The sequence below is a fragment of the Nycticebus coucang genome, chromosome 7, assembly GCF_027406575.1.
Source record: "Nycticebus coucang isolate mNycCou1 chromosome 7, mNycCou1.pri, whole genome shotgun sequence".
In the NCBI taxonomy this organism is placed as follows: Eukaryota; Metazoa; Chordata; class Mammalia; order Primates; family Lorisidae; genus Nycticebus; species Nycticebus coucang.
This window is the reverse complement of record NC_069786.1, coordinates 84,893,281-84,906,806: the sequence shown is the minus strand read 5'-3', so window position 1 is coordinate 84,906,806 and position 13,526 is coordinate 84,893,281.

Genomic DNA, 13,526 nt, shown 5'->3' with positions numbered 1-13,526 from the left:
GCAAAATCTTTTTTAAATTCCTAAGTGACTTAGAAACTATTTCCTTAAAAATATAATTTATTTCTGAAAATGTAGAAATGTAGTTCCATTTAGACATTCAGCTGATACTAGATGAAGTATATTGAGGAAAAGCTGACATTAACTTTTAAGAAATATTTTCATGCTATATTGACTTACATGATAAAATCAATTTTGCAATAGTTGAACTATTTGATTTTAAATAAACCAAGATATTAAGATTAACAATGTGAAAAATTAAAATTTCTCAATGGTGTGATGAAAGGTATACATTCTCTTCATTATATAATAGTGATCAGTAAGTCCATTAAAATCCTGTATGGATTCCTTAAGATTTCATTAACTGCTGACATATTAAGAACATTCACAATTTTAAAAAGGCCAAATGCATTTCTTCAAACAATGGAAAATTTGTCATAGTCAGACACAGTGGTCTTACTTCACCTGTCCCCTAATTATGTTAATGAGTCCTAGAGAGGAGAGGACTTTTCTTAGAGTTTTGTAGGAATATCTGCTGATGTTGATTATGGCTATGGGGGACAAAAGGAGGACTTGCTATGGTTTGAGTATGTGTGTGTATGCCCTCCAACATTCATGTTGAAATTTAATCCCCACTGTGGTGGTATTAGAAGGTAGGGTCTATTGGGGAAGTAATTAAGTCATGCGGGCTCTGCCCCCATGAAAACTAGTGCCTTATAAAAGGGCTAGAGAGAACTTTTTGGTTCTTTGCCTTCTGCATGAGGGGGTTTGAGAAGGTGCCATCCATGGAGCCAGCCTTCACTGCTCCTGCCAGTGATTTGATCTTAGGCTTCCCATTTTGCCAAACTGTGAAAAATAAATATCTGTTCTTATACATGATGCAATCTCAGATATTATAGAAACATTCACGGATTGAGATAGGGCTCATCTAGCTGAATGTATTTGTTAGTCTCTTGTTGATACTGTGGGACTCCACTGGACTCTAAGCAGTAAATGACAAAATTAACAGGAGTTTAAATACCTAGGAGATTATTCATTAGATAACAAAATGTCTCAGGATAGATTGTCTAGGGCTGGCATGATTGCTCAAAGATAGCAACAAAGATGCCGGCATCTTCTGTCTTCCTGCTCTGCGATCCTGAGCATGTCACTCCATCTACAGAGTCTGAAAGTGGTTGTCGTGGCTTTAATCACTGTATCCTTTGTTCAGGCAGAAAAAGAGGGAAGGATGGATTGACGAAGGGAAAGCAACTGAAGGTATATGCAAACCAAGGCTGTTGCTATTGCAAAGCTTTCCCAAAACTACCCCAGGGAGATCCACTTATATCTTATTAGCCATAACCAGGACACGTGGCCACACCTGGGGTAAGGAAGTCATGGACTGAGAGTGCTAGCATTCACGTCACTGTGGAATAAAAGTAAAATATAAAAGATTGACTTTCTTTGAAAAGAACAAAGCACCAAGTTTGCCACAGAAGATGGGGACTTTATACTGTCAGGTCGTTGATTCTGGGTGGATTCATCTTCAGAATTGGTAGAGTTGATCTTTACTGCCTTGAATAGTCAATATAACTTGCATCACAAAATCTCTACATCTACTGGAATGTGTTTTATTTCCCTGGGCCTTTTTTGGTCCAACAACAGCTTAATCTCTTTACTCTCTTATTTTTTGTTGATTTATTCTTTAGCCTTAACCTTATTTTTAGTGTCTGATTTTGGCTCCTTTTGAAACTTGCTTCCTCTCTGTTTGGAAGAATTTGACCCTCTCGTATCTCATCACCCCTCAGCTTTTGTAGTATCTTGTCTCTGTTTCTATCTGTGTATTTATTTCCTTTAATCTCTTCTGTGTGACTTTCTTGATTAAGCTACGATCATGGCCACCAGTGGCCCCAGGCTCACATCTTTTCAGCTTCATGGCTACAGAGGAAGTTATACTGTTCTTTTAACTTCCTATTTGAAATATTCTAGAGAAAGACTCTTTAAAATATTGTCTGAGTCACATGCCTTGTTCAGAAAATCTGAGTTGTGTGCTAAATTCCACTGTGAAATGTGAGTCATGTAATCATCTTTCTAAAAAGAAAAGGGAAAACTCAGAGGATTTCTCGGCTAATCAGAGGAAAACACTAACAGGATTAAAAAGAAAATGATGCCCATTAATCTACTACATGAGGTTCAATTTATTTTCTTTTCCTATGCTTACAAATGCTACACAATAACTGTTTCGTGATTGGTGAGGAGACATGACTTGAAATTATTTTCTAAAATTTTGGATTAGGTCTCAATTAACAATATCAATTAAACATTTCACAAATTACTTCTAATTTTGCAGAGAAATCCTTTTCTCTACTAAAGCAGATTCTTAATCAATTTTTGAAGATGACAATGGAAAAAAAAAGGAAATGAGAATGGAAACATATATAATCTTGTCTCATATAAATACAAGTATCACGCAGTATGAATATATCCTTCTCAGGTACAGTTCTGTAGTGGAGATCAGCATAGGAATAGCTCCTGAGAGAAAGAAGATAAGACACATTTTACACTACTTAAATTTTGAGATAAAATACTGCCTGTTTTCTGACAAATGTTGAATTTTAATGTGCCTTTTAGAATATCCTACATTTACCACTATACTCTACCCAGACCTGTAGTTCTATTTTGATCTTCACTTTCAGGCTATGACTATGATTTAGCAAAATGTATTCTTATTTAGGTTCAGTTCAATCTCATTATCTACAAAAATTGAGTGTTATCGTGGTTTGATTGAGCAAGTGGTATTTGATGATTTTCATTCTAGGTGGACAGTAAATAATAAATATAGGGATTTACTGTTGAAAGTGTAAATGGAAAATGTTGCCAGATACAGAAGAGCAATCACACCTTTCATTTGAAAGCAACAGCACCTTAGGATTTGTGTAAAACCAGTGTTAATGAATCACTTCCACCTATACAATATCATTTAATTCTTAGTGTATTTCAGTGAGGTCTGAAATATTTTCTTCATTTTAAAGAAAATGAAATTATTACAAATTATGTTGGCAAGTCTTTCTGAAGATCCTCAGCCTTAAGTATAGCCCAGAAACACAAATCCATGTCTGCTGATCATAGTTCAGTCCTACGTTTATAACACAGTTGCTGCTTTGATTGTAGGAAAAATAGTCCCTGTTCATTTTATAACAATGAAACAACAGAACTTGGAATAAAGGCGTAGTGTGATTATCTTTATGGCAAAGTCAGAGGTCATTTATTCATTCATTTCACTGATATCTACTGTAATGTACTCTAACCTTTAACTCTAGTACCTAAGATAGTGTCTGATGCATATAATAGGTTTGATAAATGGACATCTGAAATGAATGAATGAGTGGTGAATCAGGTAATTATCATACTCAAGATATGGTGATAAATTAAAGACCCTGCTTTCAAGAAACTTGTTAATTAGTAGAATATTCATACTTTAATAAGAAAATGCCATATAGAGTGAAAAGGGAAAATGTGAAAATATACAAGCTGTTTTGAAAGCTCATAAATGGTGGCTAAGTTGAGCTTATCTTCCCTGAGGATGAGCTAATCAGATCTTACCTCCCAGAGAGGGGAAGCATCACGCTCAAAAATAACATGTTAGACAATATAGATAGTTCCATGTGAGGCTGTGGGTCAAGTAGCATGGGTCAAGGGCCTGGGATGGCAAGTGGTAGCCAGATAGCATTCCTGGTGACTATGGAACTCTACTGCCCCCTTGCAAAGTACATTGCTTTGCATCCCATGTGAGATACAAATTTGTTTTTTAAAACATTAACCCTGGCGGCAGCAGGGAGTATTAGTTAGGGTTAGAAAAGTTGTGAGCCAGTGAATAAACTTCTGAACCAGCAAACAGAAGAGGAAAATGAGGAGATAGATTCTAGAAATGACTAAATAATAATAGATGCACATTCAATTTTATGTGGTTTGAAGTTTACGCAAATATGAGAGCTCTCTTTAAGAACAAGCGCTCAAAATGACAAATATAAATGTAGGTATGAAAGTAGAAAAATTATTTCTAATGGGGAAAGGAATTATAAGACAATATTGACTTTAAAGGGCTAAAAAATACTACAAACCTTAAGTAATCCAGAAAAGTACATAACATTTTTATTAATTACCTTCCTGATACATCTCTATATTATAGATAGATAAACTTTTTGGATGCATACTTTTTAATATCTTCATATTACACTGATTTTATAATAGAATTTTTCATAGGAATATTAGAAAGAAAGTAAAACTGTGACTACTATAATTGATCAAAACAATTTATGGATAGTTTGGATGCACAAGCATGGCTTTACAAATAGTTGTACGTGCTGCTTATAGAACTGTTGCTGGTTATGCCTCACAAACATAGGGATTCTGATGAACTTCATGTCAAGCATTTTTCATAAAAAAGGAGAAAAAGATCGTGGCATGTTTATAATAATACATGCTGCATTAGGAATCATATTTCTAACCAGAATTAATTTTTATTTTGGTTAGACACTTATGAAAACCAAGCATTCTTTTAAAAATTATATATGTTTAATAATTGAAAGCATTTTCCACATATTAGCTGCTGGAAGTCTGCGAATGCCCCATTTTTCCTTCGTTCTTATAGTTCCAGTGGCAGGTGGAAGAGGACACCTTCTCATGGCAATACGTTCCTGGCCGTTCACTTTCCTGCTGTGGTGCTGAGTGAGCCAGCACAGTGAGTGGCAGCTGTGTTTCTGGAAGCCATTCCTGGAGTAGAAATGCTACAATTGTGTAACTATTGATTGGACTGGCTGAAAATCACATCAAAATATTCCAAAAACCCAAACTGGAGTACTTCCAAATTCAATTGCCCTTTAGCTGGATCCCAAGCATGCCTCGTGGCCGTCCTAGTACAGTCCAACATGAAGGGCAATGTGATGGAGGGACAATCACTGCAGGGCTGGTCATCTCCACTGAGGGTGCGTCTTACTTCTGAAAATGTAGCAAAACGGATGAACATATGAGCACATTGGTAGGACCTGCTCAGAGCCCTTCTCAGAACTTCTATGGAACCACCAACCCAGGATGCAAACACCTCAGTTTTGGAATGAGGAAGCTTGGGCGAGGATGCCAGATGGAAATGGCAGCTCAGAAAATAGAGGCTGAAAGAAAACTTTCTGATGTCAAATGAATACAGCATGGAGTATCTGTCTTTCATAATTGCTGCTGTTTTTATCTCTGACCACTGATGTCAGCAGCTACCATTATCGGCACTTCACAGATCATGTTTGGTGGGATCACACTCCACGTGACACAATGTAAGTGTGAAACCTTAAGTGCACTGTCATCCTGAGCATCACCAATCTGCTGTTACTTTGCTTATGGATTAACGGTTGTGCTTTGTAAGAAGACACGGCTTGTGGAAAATACGAAGACAGCCCCAAATGAGAACAAACAGATTCAGTGCTTGTGATAGCAAGGGAGTCAGCCAATGCCACTTGCATTTGGCAGAAACTCTAAGGCAGGCAGAGGAGCAGGAAGCCTTATAGTAGACATAGGAGGACTTTAGGTACAACTTGACTGGAGTTATTGTTGGCACAAGGAAACTGGAATTGAGTCAACTAGCATCAGCATCGTACTATGCAATTGCTTTGGGGAACTACGTACCATGTATTTGGCTTTCTCTGGTCATGAGGTGGAAGAAAGGGTAAAATTAGGAAAGTTAGCAGTTATTGATGAAGTCTTGACCATTCTGAGCTGATTGCTACATTTGAGTTATGGTCCGGTCCTATTCGTATGGTCTGGTCCTTATCTACTAGTATACTCAGTCTTTCCTAGTAGTTTAATTTTAACATTGTAAATATTTAGACCATATTTTCCAAGAATTTGGATAATAAAATTAAGAACAATCACAAAACCAACACTAATATTATCCGTTATCTTCAAAAAAGAAGGCTTACCATTTTTGTTATTTTTTAATGGCAGATATAAGAACATGTACAACTGCATTAAGAAAATAAATAACCCAAACATCATTTTTTAGAGGATGTAAAAAATGATTTGGGATTGGGAAAGGTGGAGAAGGAGATGGGAAAACACAGACTGGCACAAGGCAGGGTAAATACTTCTAAAGCAATCAAAAATTATCTCCCCCAAACTACCAATGATCAGTTGAAAATAGTGATCATGGAATTATCTTAGGCACATAACAACAGTCAAAAACCTTATCATATAATTCCCATGATGGCTGTATGAAACCACATAACATTACACTATCTGGTTCAGAAGATGCAACTAAAATATTCGATGAGAGAGTGAATTGGGGATTTCAACAACAGATGGATTGACCTTACTGTGGGATATGATTCAGTCAGATCTTAGCAAGGCTCATACTTTCTACAGTGAGTCAATAGGTGAGCACAGGATCCCAGTAAGAGCAAACGTTTGTTTTTATGTCTGAGGCATGTTGATTTGCAAAATGAAGTTTCAAATGGTGTTCTTAATTTCTCTGAATATTTTAATGAAATCTACAGTGAGTCAATAGGCAAGCATAGGATCCTAGCAAGAGCAAACGTTTGTTTTTATGTCTGAGGCATGTTGATTTGCAAAATGAAGTTTCAAATGGTGTTCTTAATTTCTCTGAATATTTTAATGAAATCTTAGGAAACATAAAATAAAAATTTGTTCAAACTTTGTCCAAATACAAAGTAGACTTTGCTCCTATATCTGCGTATCTGTAGACAATGCAAATATAAATTTTGGCAAATTCTTTTCAGTCAGTAATCTTACCAAAGAAAATGAAAAGATCTTACCAGCAAATGGCCTGGTTACCTTCTATAACACATGGATTAAAAAGAGGTATGATTTGCTTGCCTGCCATATGGAGGCTTAAATAATGAAAGTTTTCTGTCACTTTTAGGATCTTCAAAACGTGAAGATTCACATAATGGTAATTTTTACTTTATGGATGTGGAAAGAGAGACCCTCTTTAGGCATGTGCACATAAGATGGCTATTAATGAAAGATTTTAAAATGATGGCCTTCCATAAAAACATAATTTCAAAATGTGTAACGAGAGAAAAGTATTTCCTAATTTAAAACACATTGAGAATAAAAATGGATTAAATAATTAGAGTAAAACAGTAATCTATGTGCTGTTCCCTCAAAAAGTTTGATAATCCTTCACAATGTCATAATGTATCTAGAAAAGGATGAACTGATTACATCTGAGTTTTATAAGGTTATGTGTAGGTTGTGACAAAAATTCACATGGAGTATATGAATTCATTTTTAGAAATAAGAGGGCTTCAGAATGCAGAATGTTGTTACCAGAAAAAGGCATAAGGTTCAACGTAACTTTCTACTTTCATTACTAAAATTGCAACTTATTTAGAATCCAACTTTGACTTAATGAATTCAAATTAACTCTGTGTTTTAAAATGATATTCTGAGAAAGCGCTTACCTTATGAAAACACCCAAAGTACTGTGAGATGGTTTAAATGGTGGCATTTGCAACATGAGAGGGCTATATGACGCCTTACAGATACACAGCTGGCCTACATAAACAAGCCTGCAGGTATCAAAGAGAAGGATATTTTAAGAAATGTGAAAATGAATCTTTGCAATCTTTGTAGCTAGAAATACAATCCTAGATAATCCATGTTAAAGCACTTTGACTGAGAGGATACTTAAACTTACGTCATCACATTTGACTGACACCAGGAAGCAGAATAATGTGGGCTTGACAAGAGAAGAGTGCTGGCCAAGAGAATTTCTTATTTGGCTTATTTGTTTTACAACTACATAAAATAATAGAGCTATGTTCTCTGTGCTACAGGCAGTTCAGGTAAGTATCACTGGAAAAGAGACAGAAAAATATTCTTCTGGCATATAGGACAGAAGGAAGCATGCCAATGTTATTTTTTATTAAACATATGTAATCTCTGTTTACTTACTCTGTTCCTATTTTCTTCTTTTAAAATGTCTGATATTTAACCTCTTAAGAACACATTAAAGGGCAGTGCCTATGGCTCAGTGGGTAAGGTGTTGGCCCCATATACCAAGGGTGGTGGGTTCAAATCCGGCCCCTGACAAGCTTCAACAAAAAAATAACTACTAACACCTGTAGTTCTAGCTACTTGTGGGGCTGAGGCAAGAGAATTGCCTAAGCCTAGGATTTGGAGGTTGCTGTGAGCTATGACACCACAGCACTCTACTGAGGGCGACAGTTTGAGGATCTGTCTCAAAAAAAAAGAAAAGAAAAATAACAATGTATACAAGATTTATATATAGAAGTAAGACAATTTTTTTAAAATAATTTAAACTACAAAGAATGATGTTTCCCATATTCCCAAGCATTTAAGGATAAGAAGCTATGGCTATAGCTTGAAAACAGAAGTCAGAGATTGGGTTACATTTGGAACTGACTTAACTTCCAAAAATGCCAGGTAAATCAAGATACAAGTGAAATTATTCTTTTTTTTTTTTTATTAAATCATAGCTGTGTACATCAATATGATCATGGGGCACCATACACTTGGTTCATAGACCATTTGACACATTTTCATCACATTAGTTGACATAGCCCTCCCTGGCATTTTCTTAGTTACTTTGCTAAGACATTTACATTCCACATTTACCAAGCCTCACATATACCCGTGTAAGATGCACCACAGGTGTGATCAAGTACAGTATCTCGAGAATGGAAGAAAAAGTATCCAATGTACTCACCCCTACTATGAAACTAATTTAGGACCTTCACATGAAAGCTATAACCCAGTTACAACCTAAGAATAGGGGGAAGGGGGAAAGGGTGGGGAAGGAGGAGGGAGGTGGGTAGAGCGAGGGGCATTGAAATTATTCTTTATTAACTTTTCCTCCCTCATCTCAGAGCTTTCCTGCCCTCCCTGGAATGCTTTGCCTTTAAGTGGAGCATAATAAAAGAAAAGAGGGAGAAAGGAAAGAAAGAAACAAAATGACACTAATTAGAAGACTTGACTTTCAGACACACATCTGTGATTTTCCGATTAGGTGATTTTTAGCTGAGTCATTCTTTGAGTTTGAGTGATCTTATCTATAAAATGGAGGTAATAATTCTCAATCCATACCCTTTCTGAGTGAGTAATTAAGACTATACTTGTGAAAATGCCTAATGTGAATTCTGGTAACTGGACATTTAGGGCATGCTCATTTTTCATTCTCTCATTTATTCTTTCATTTTTCATCACACACTTCAGTTTTTTCAGCCTCTGGAACTAATTCTCATTCCTACGTTTGCTCTTTGCTCATTTCTTCTTTTTTCCAACATCACTAACGCATGTGATTTTAAGAAGTAAAGTACTGTCACCCAACCTGACTGTATAGACCACCCCCCCCACCTTAGCCAAAGGAAGCCCAGAGAAACCTTAAAAGCTGAGTTGCTGGCCATGACAGGATGGGAGGTTGGCCATGCCTCTAACATATGTCCCCTCCTTTGTTAACCACCGTTTGACTCCTTTCCTAGGGGTTAAACAGAAATCAGGCCTTTGGAAAGACCTGTACTGCTGGGTTCCATCAACCTCATCCCTAACCTTCTCTTTGTGGTTTCTGCACAACTAATCAACATTCTTTCCCAATAAGAACAAATAAGAACCCAGACCACGGAGTGGCTCTGGCAAGTCTGTAGAGAGCCTTCCTGTCTTCTGCTTCACCTTTTGTCATCAGGAGTAGTCTGGGGGGCCAGGGACAAGAACTCTACCCTTGCAGCATGTTCATGCTGCCATTTCTGAACCAGTGACCCATGAAGATGTGTGGAGCTCCATTGCTCATGCCCAGATTTCTCCTTTTGTAAATATTTGTGATGCCGCCTACAGCTTTTCAATAAGTATATTTGGCCACCCTGCTCAGTATAAATTCCTATTCCCTTTTCCCTTCCTTGAAGTGCTTGTTCTTGGCTTCTGCCCAACACTACACTATCCAGCCTGCAATTTTTTTTTTTTTTTAGCAGTTTTTGGCCAGGGCTGGGTTTGAACCTGCTACCTCCGGCATATGGGGCCAGCGTCCTACTCCTTTGAGTCACAGGCGCCACCCTGCAATTCTTTATGAGAAAAAAAGCTATCCTTTCTAAATTTATGAATCTTGTGATTCCTCAGTTGATAGTTTGCATGTTTTATTTTGCCCCTTCTGGGTGCTGTTTAGAAAGGGGCACGCTTTCTTAGATATTCTGTTTGTTATTTTTTTTTATCTGAAATACACATAAAATCTTACTAGACATTGGAGAAAAAGCTAATAATTGATATTTCTGGACTACTCTCAGCAGTGAATTAGCTTAGGCTTTCTCTACGCTCTATTACTGTGTGTTTGGGGGATGCTCTAATTCTTCTCATGTTGTCAATCACTTCAGGCCAATCTTATCTTCATAATCAGTTTCACTGGTAAGTATGACATCATTTCTCAGTCTAAAACAGATTTTTTTTTATAAAGGTTATACTGAAACTTATGAGATTTTAAATCTCCAGAATGTGCTTCTAGGATTTGAAGATAGAGACTATTCTCAATGTCCTCCAGGTTTTTAAGGCTGTGTTGTATTTCATTGTACCACATTTTCTTTATCCATTTTTCTATTGATGTATGATTATTACTTGTCCATTTAAAATATAACAAACAAGTAAACAAGTAAAGTATAATAAACAAGTAAACTATTTTTCCATTCCAAACTTTAATTCCTCAACCATTTCTACCACCTTGTTTCCTTTTCTGCCTGTGTACTGAATGATTTACTACATCACAGATACCTGAAAACACTTGGATCCTGCCTTTGCCTTGATTTTCCCTGAACTACTTTGCTCCTATTGAAAGTCTCTATGGCCCTAGTTAGTGGTAGCTTTGTTGTCTTCCCTGTTCTGATTTTCTCTTCTGTTCAGTTTTCCAGCATTCTAGTCAGAGTTGGGCTGTGGTGTTTATGAAGCTATGTCCCTTTATATAGTGATATAAACTAGTCTTACCACCTGTCAGTAGGTCTGATGACAGACCTAATTATCTTTTTAATTGCAAACTATTTTTCCCCTGAAATGGCAAATTTCCACATCTTCTTGTCCAAAAGCTATGTTCTTTCAAGGCATCATGTTTCTTCGAAAACCATTTATGGCTAAGGGGTCAGGACTTAAGATGAAAATGAAAAGAAACAAAATATTATCCCTAAACATAAGGGTTCTCAGTGCCAAAAACAGTTTCCTATTAGTTAATTTGTACTCCACATGATAATGTGCTAGAAGCAATCATAGGACAATGTATACAGAATGGGAAATTAATGTAGGAAACTTCAAGAGATACTAGAATGGAGTAGATTTGGATTGATAATGAAGTGGGAAAAGGCTACTTCAAGGCATAATATGCAAACACATGGTGGTGTGAGAGGCACATTTCTTCAAAGGATTTGTAAATCATTCTATGAGCTGAAGAGAATGTACATTTGAGAAATGGTAGTAAATACAAAACGAGGTGTTTATGGGGGTGTAACGAGGGAGACTGGGGGCAATAATGTCCACTGGGAGAATGTAACTTGATAAATGACGATACACGTGTGCACTGTTGTGGTACTCTACTCAAGGTATGTTGGTCCAAACTTGTCCCTTTTTTTGTCTCTTTCTTCTTTAACAACCGAACGATCTGATCTATACTGCAGTGATACTGACTTGTAATGGCTAGTGTGTTACTTCTCTAAGGACCCATTACAGGATAGCTGTATTTCCTGGAAATAAATTGTTTTACATGCTCACCAAATCTATCTCTAAGGCTAACACTTAAGTCACTAAGGCGGGTTTGTATGAGAAACTGTTGTAGGCATTAGGTCTTACTAGAAATGATTTCTGCTTCCTATTTCTGTCAGTTTTATGTCTGCAAACCTAAAATATGCTTGAAGATTGGATCCATTTTGTAACAAGATTGATTCATCCCCCCCGGTAGACTGAGCTTTTAATAATTTTATATAACATATGAATTTCATAAAATGTTATAATTGTCAGCTGAATTTATATAAATTTATATAAACATGAATTAGTTTGAATTTCCCCCAGATTTGATCACTTTCATCTGGGTTATCAAACTTGTGTTTATGGAGTTATTTGTAGTATTTCTTAATTATGTTTTTAATGCTTATGAATTCAGTAGTCACGCCTTCTCTTTCACATCTGGTATCAATAATTTGTGTATTTTCTGTCTGTTTTGTTATTAGACTGCTTAGAGATTTATCAGTTTTATTGTCTTTCCAAATAGTCACTTAGAATCATTGTTTTTTTCCTGTTTTTTTTCCTCTTTATATAGGGTGGCCAAAAAGTTCACGTACAGCTATTTAATTACACACAAACTTTATGGCCGCCCTGTATAGTGATAGTTTATAGCGGTTCTTTGACTCCAAAAGGAGTCACTAGAATTTGAGGGATAAGTCAAATGTTTTCAAGCTATAAAATGAAGTGCACATAAACAAGGATTATGTCTGTGCGCACAAACACCAATGGGAATGGATGAGAGTCAGTGCCTCCTAACACAGACCTTTGACTTGCTGTTGACTACATTACTCTGTCTTGTTAAATCTACACTGAATTTTTTTAATTCATTTATCCGCTTACTCTGTAACGATTTAAAGAAAATTTATGGTCTTGTCACTCTTCTAATATATAAGAATAAGCAGCAAACAAGCAGCTGATCGTGAATTCCTGGAGTATAAATTCTGGTATAGGTGAAAAAAGCTATAAATAAAGAAATAAACATCAGCTAGTGGTAAGTGCTTTGAGAAAATAAAAGAAGGAACATGATAAGTAGTGCTAGGTGAGGTAGGGGAGGGCTACTATACATGAGCTCCTATTGGGAGATATCCCGGATAATAATATTTGAGCTAAACAACAAAACTAAACCATGCAGATTAATGGACATTTTAAGAGGAGGAGGAGGAAAGATAGTTGATGGTGTGGAGAAAGCCTGATAAGTTCAAGGAACAACACAGAGTGTGTGTCTCCAATAAATGTATTAATAATGACTAAGATGACAAATGAATACTTAATAATAGAATAAATCATTGAAGAAAGCCCAAAATTTAGAAATTGTGTAACCACTCCCTAATTACTTAAGAAATGTGAGAGTTTTTAAAGCTGTGGCACCTGTATGTTATATAGAGTTTGGATTTAAATTTAGGCCAGTAAGAACTCTATCTAAAAATTTACATATTTCCAGACGGTCCTAACTTTAAGATAGCTATCATGAACTATGGATTTGATGGCTATCTTACAGTTAGGATGGTCTAAAAACTCTTGTACCTATCTAGAGATTTTCACTTTTTTCTTCACTTTAGTAGTTCTCAAATTTTCATGTGCATAAACATTGCTATATACAACTGTGCATGCAAAATTAAGTTTGAAAGACATTATGTAAGTATAGCCCAAAAAGTGTTTTTGCAATACATAGTTATTGGATTATTTAGAAGTATTTTACTTCTAATTATTTTATACCACCACTATAGTTAACTGACAGGAAAGGTACTTCCTCTGGATAGCTTATAAAGTTTCTACTT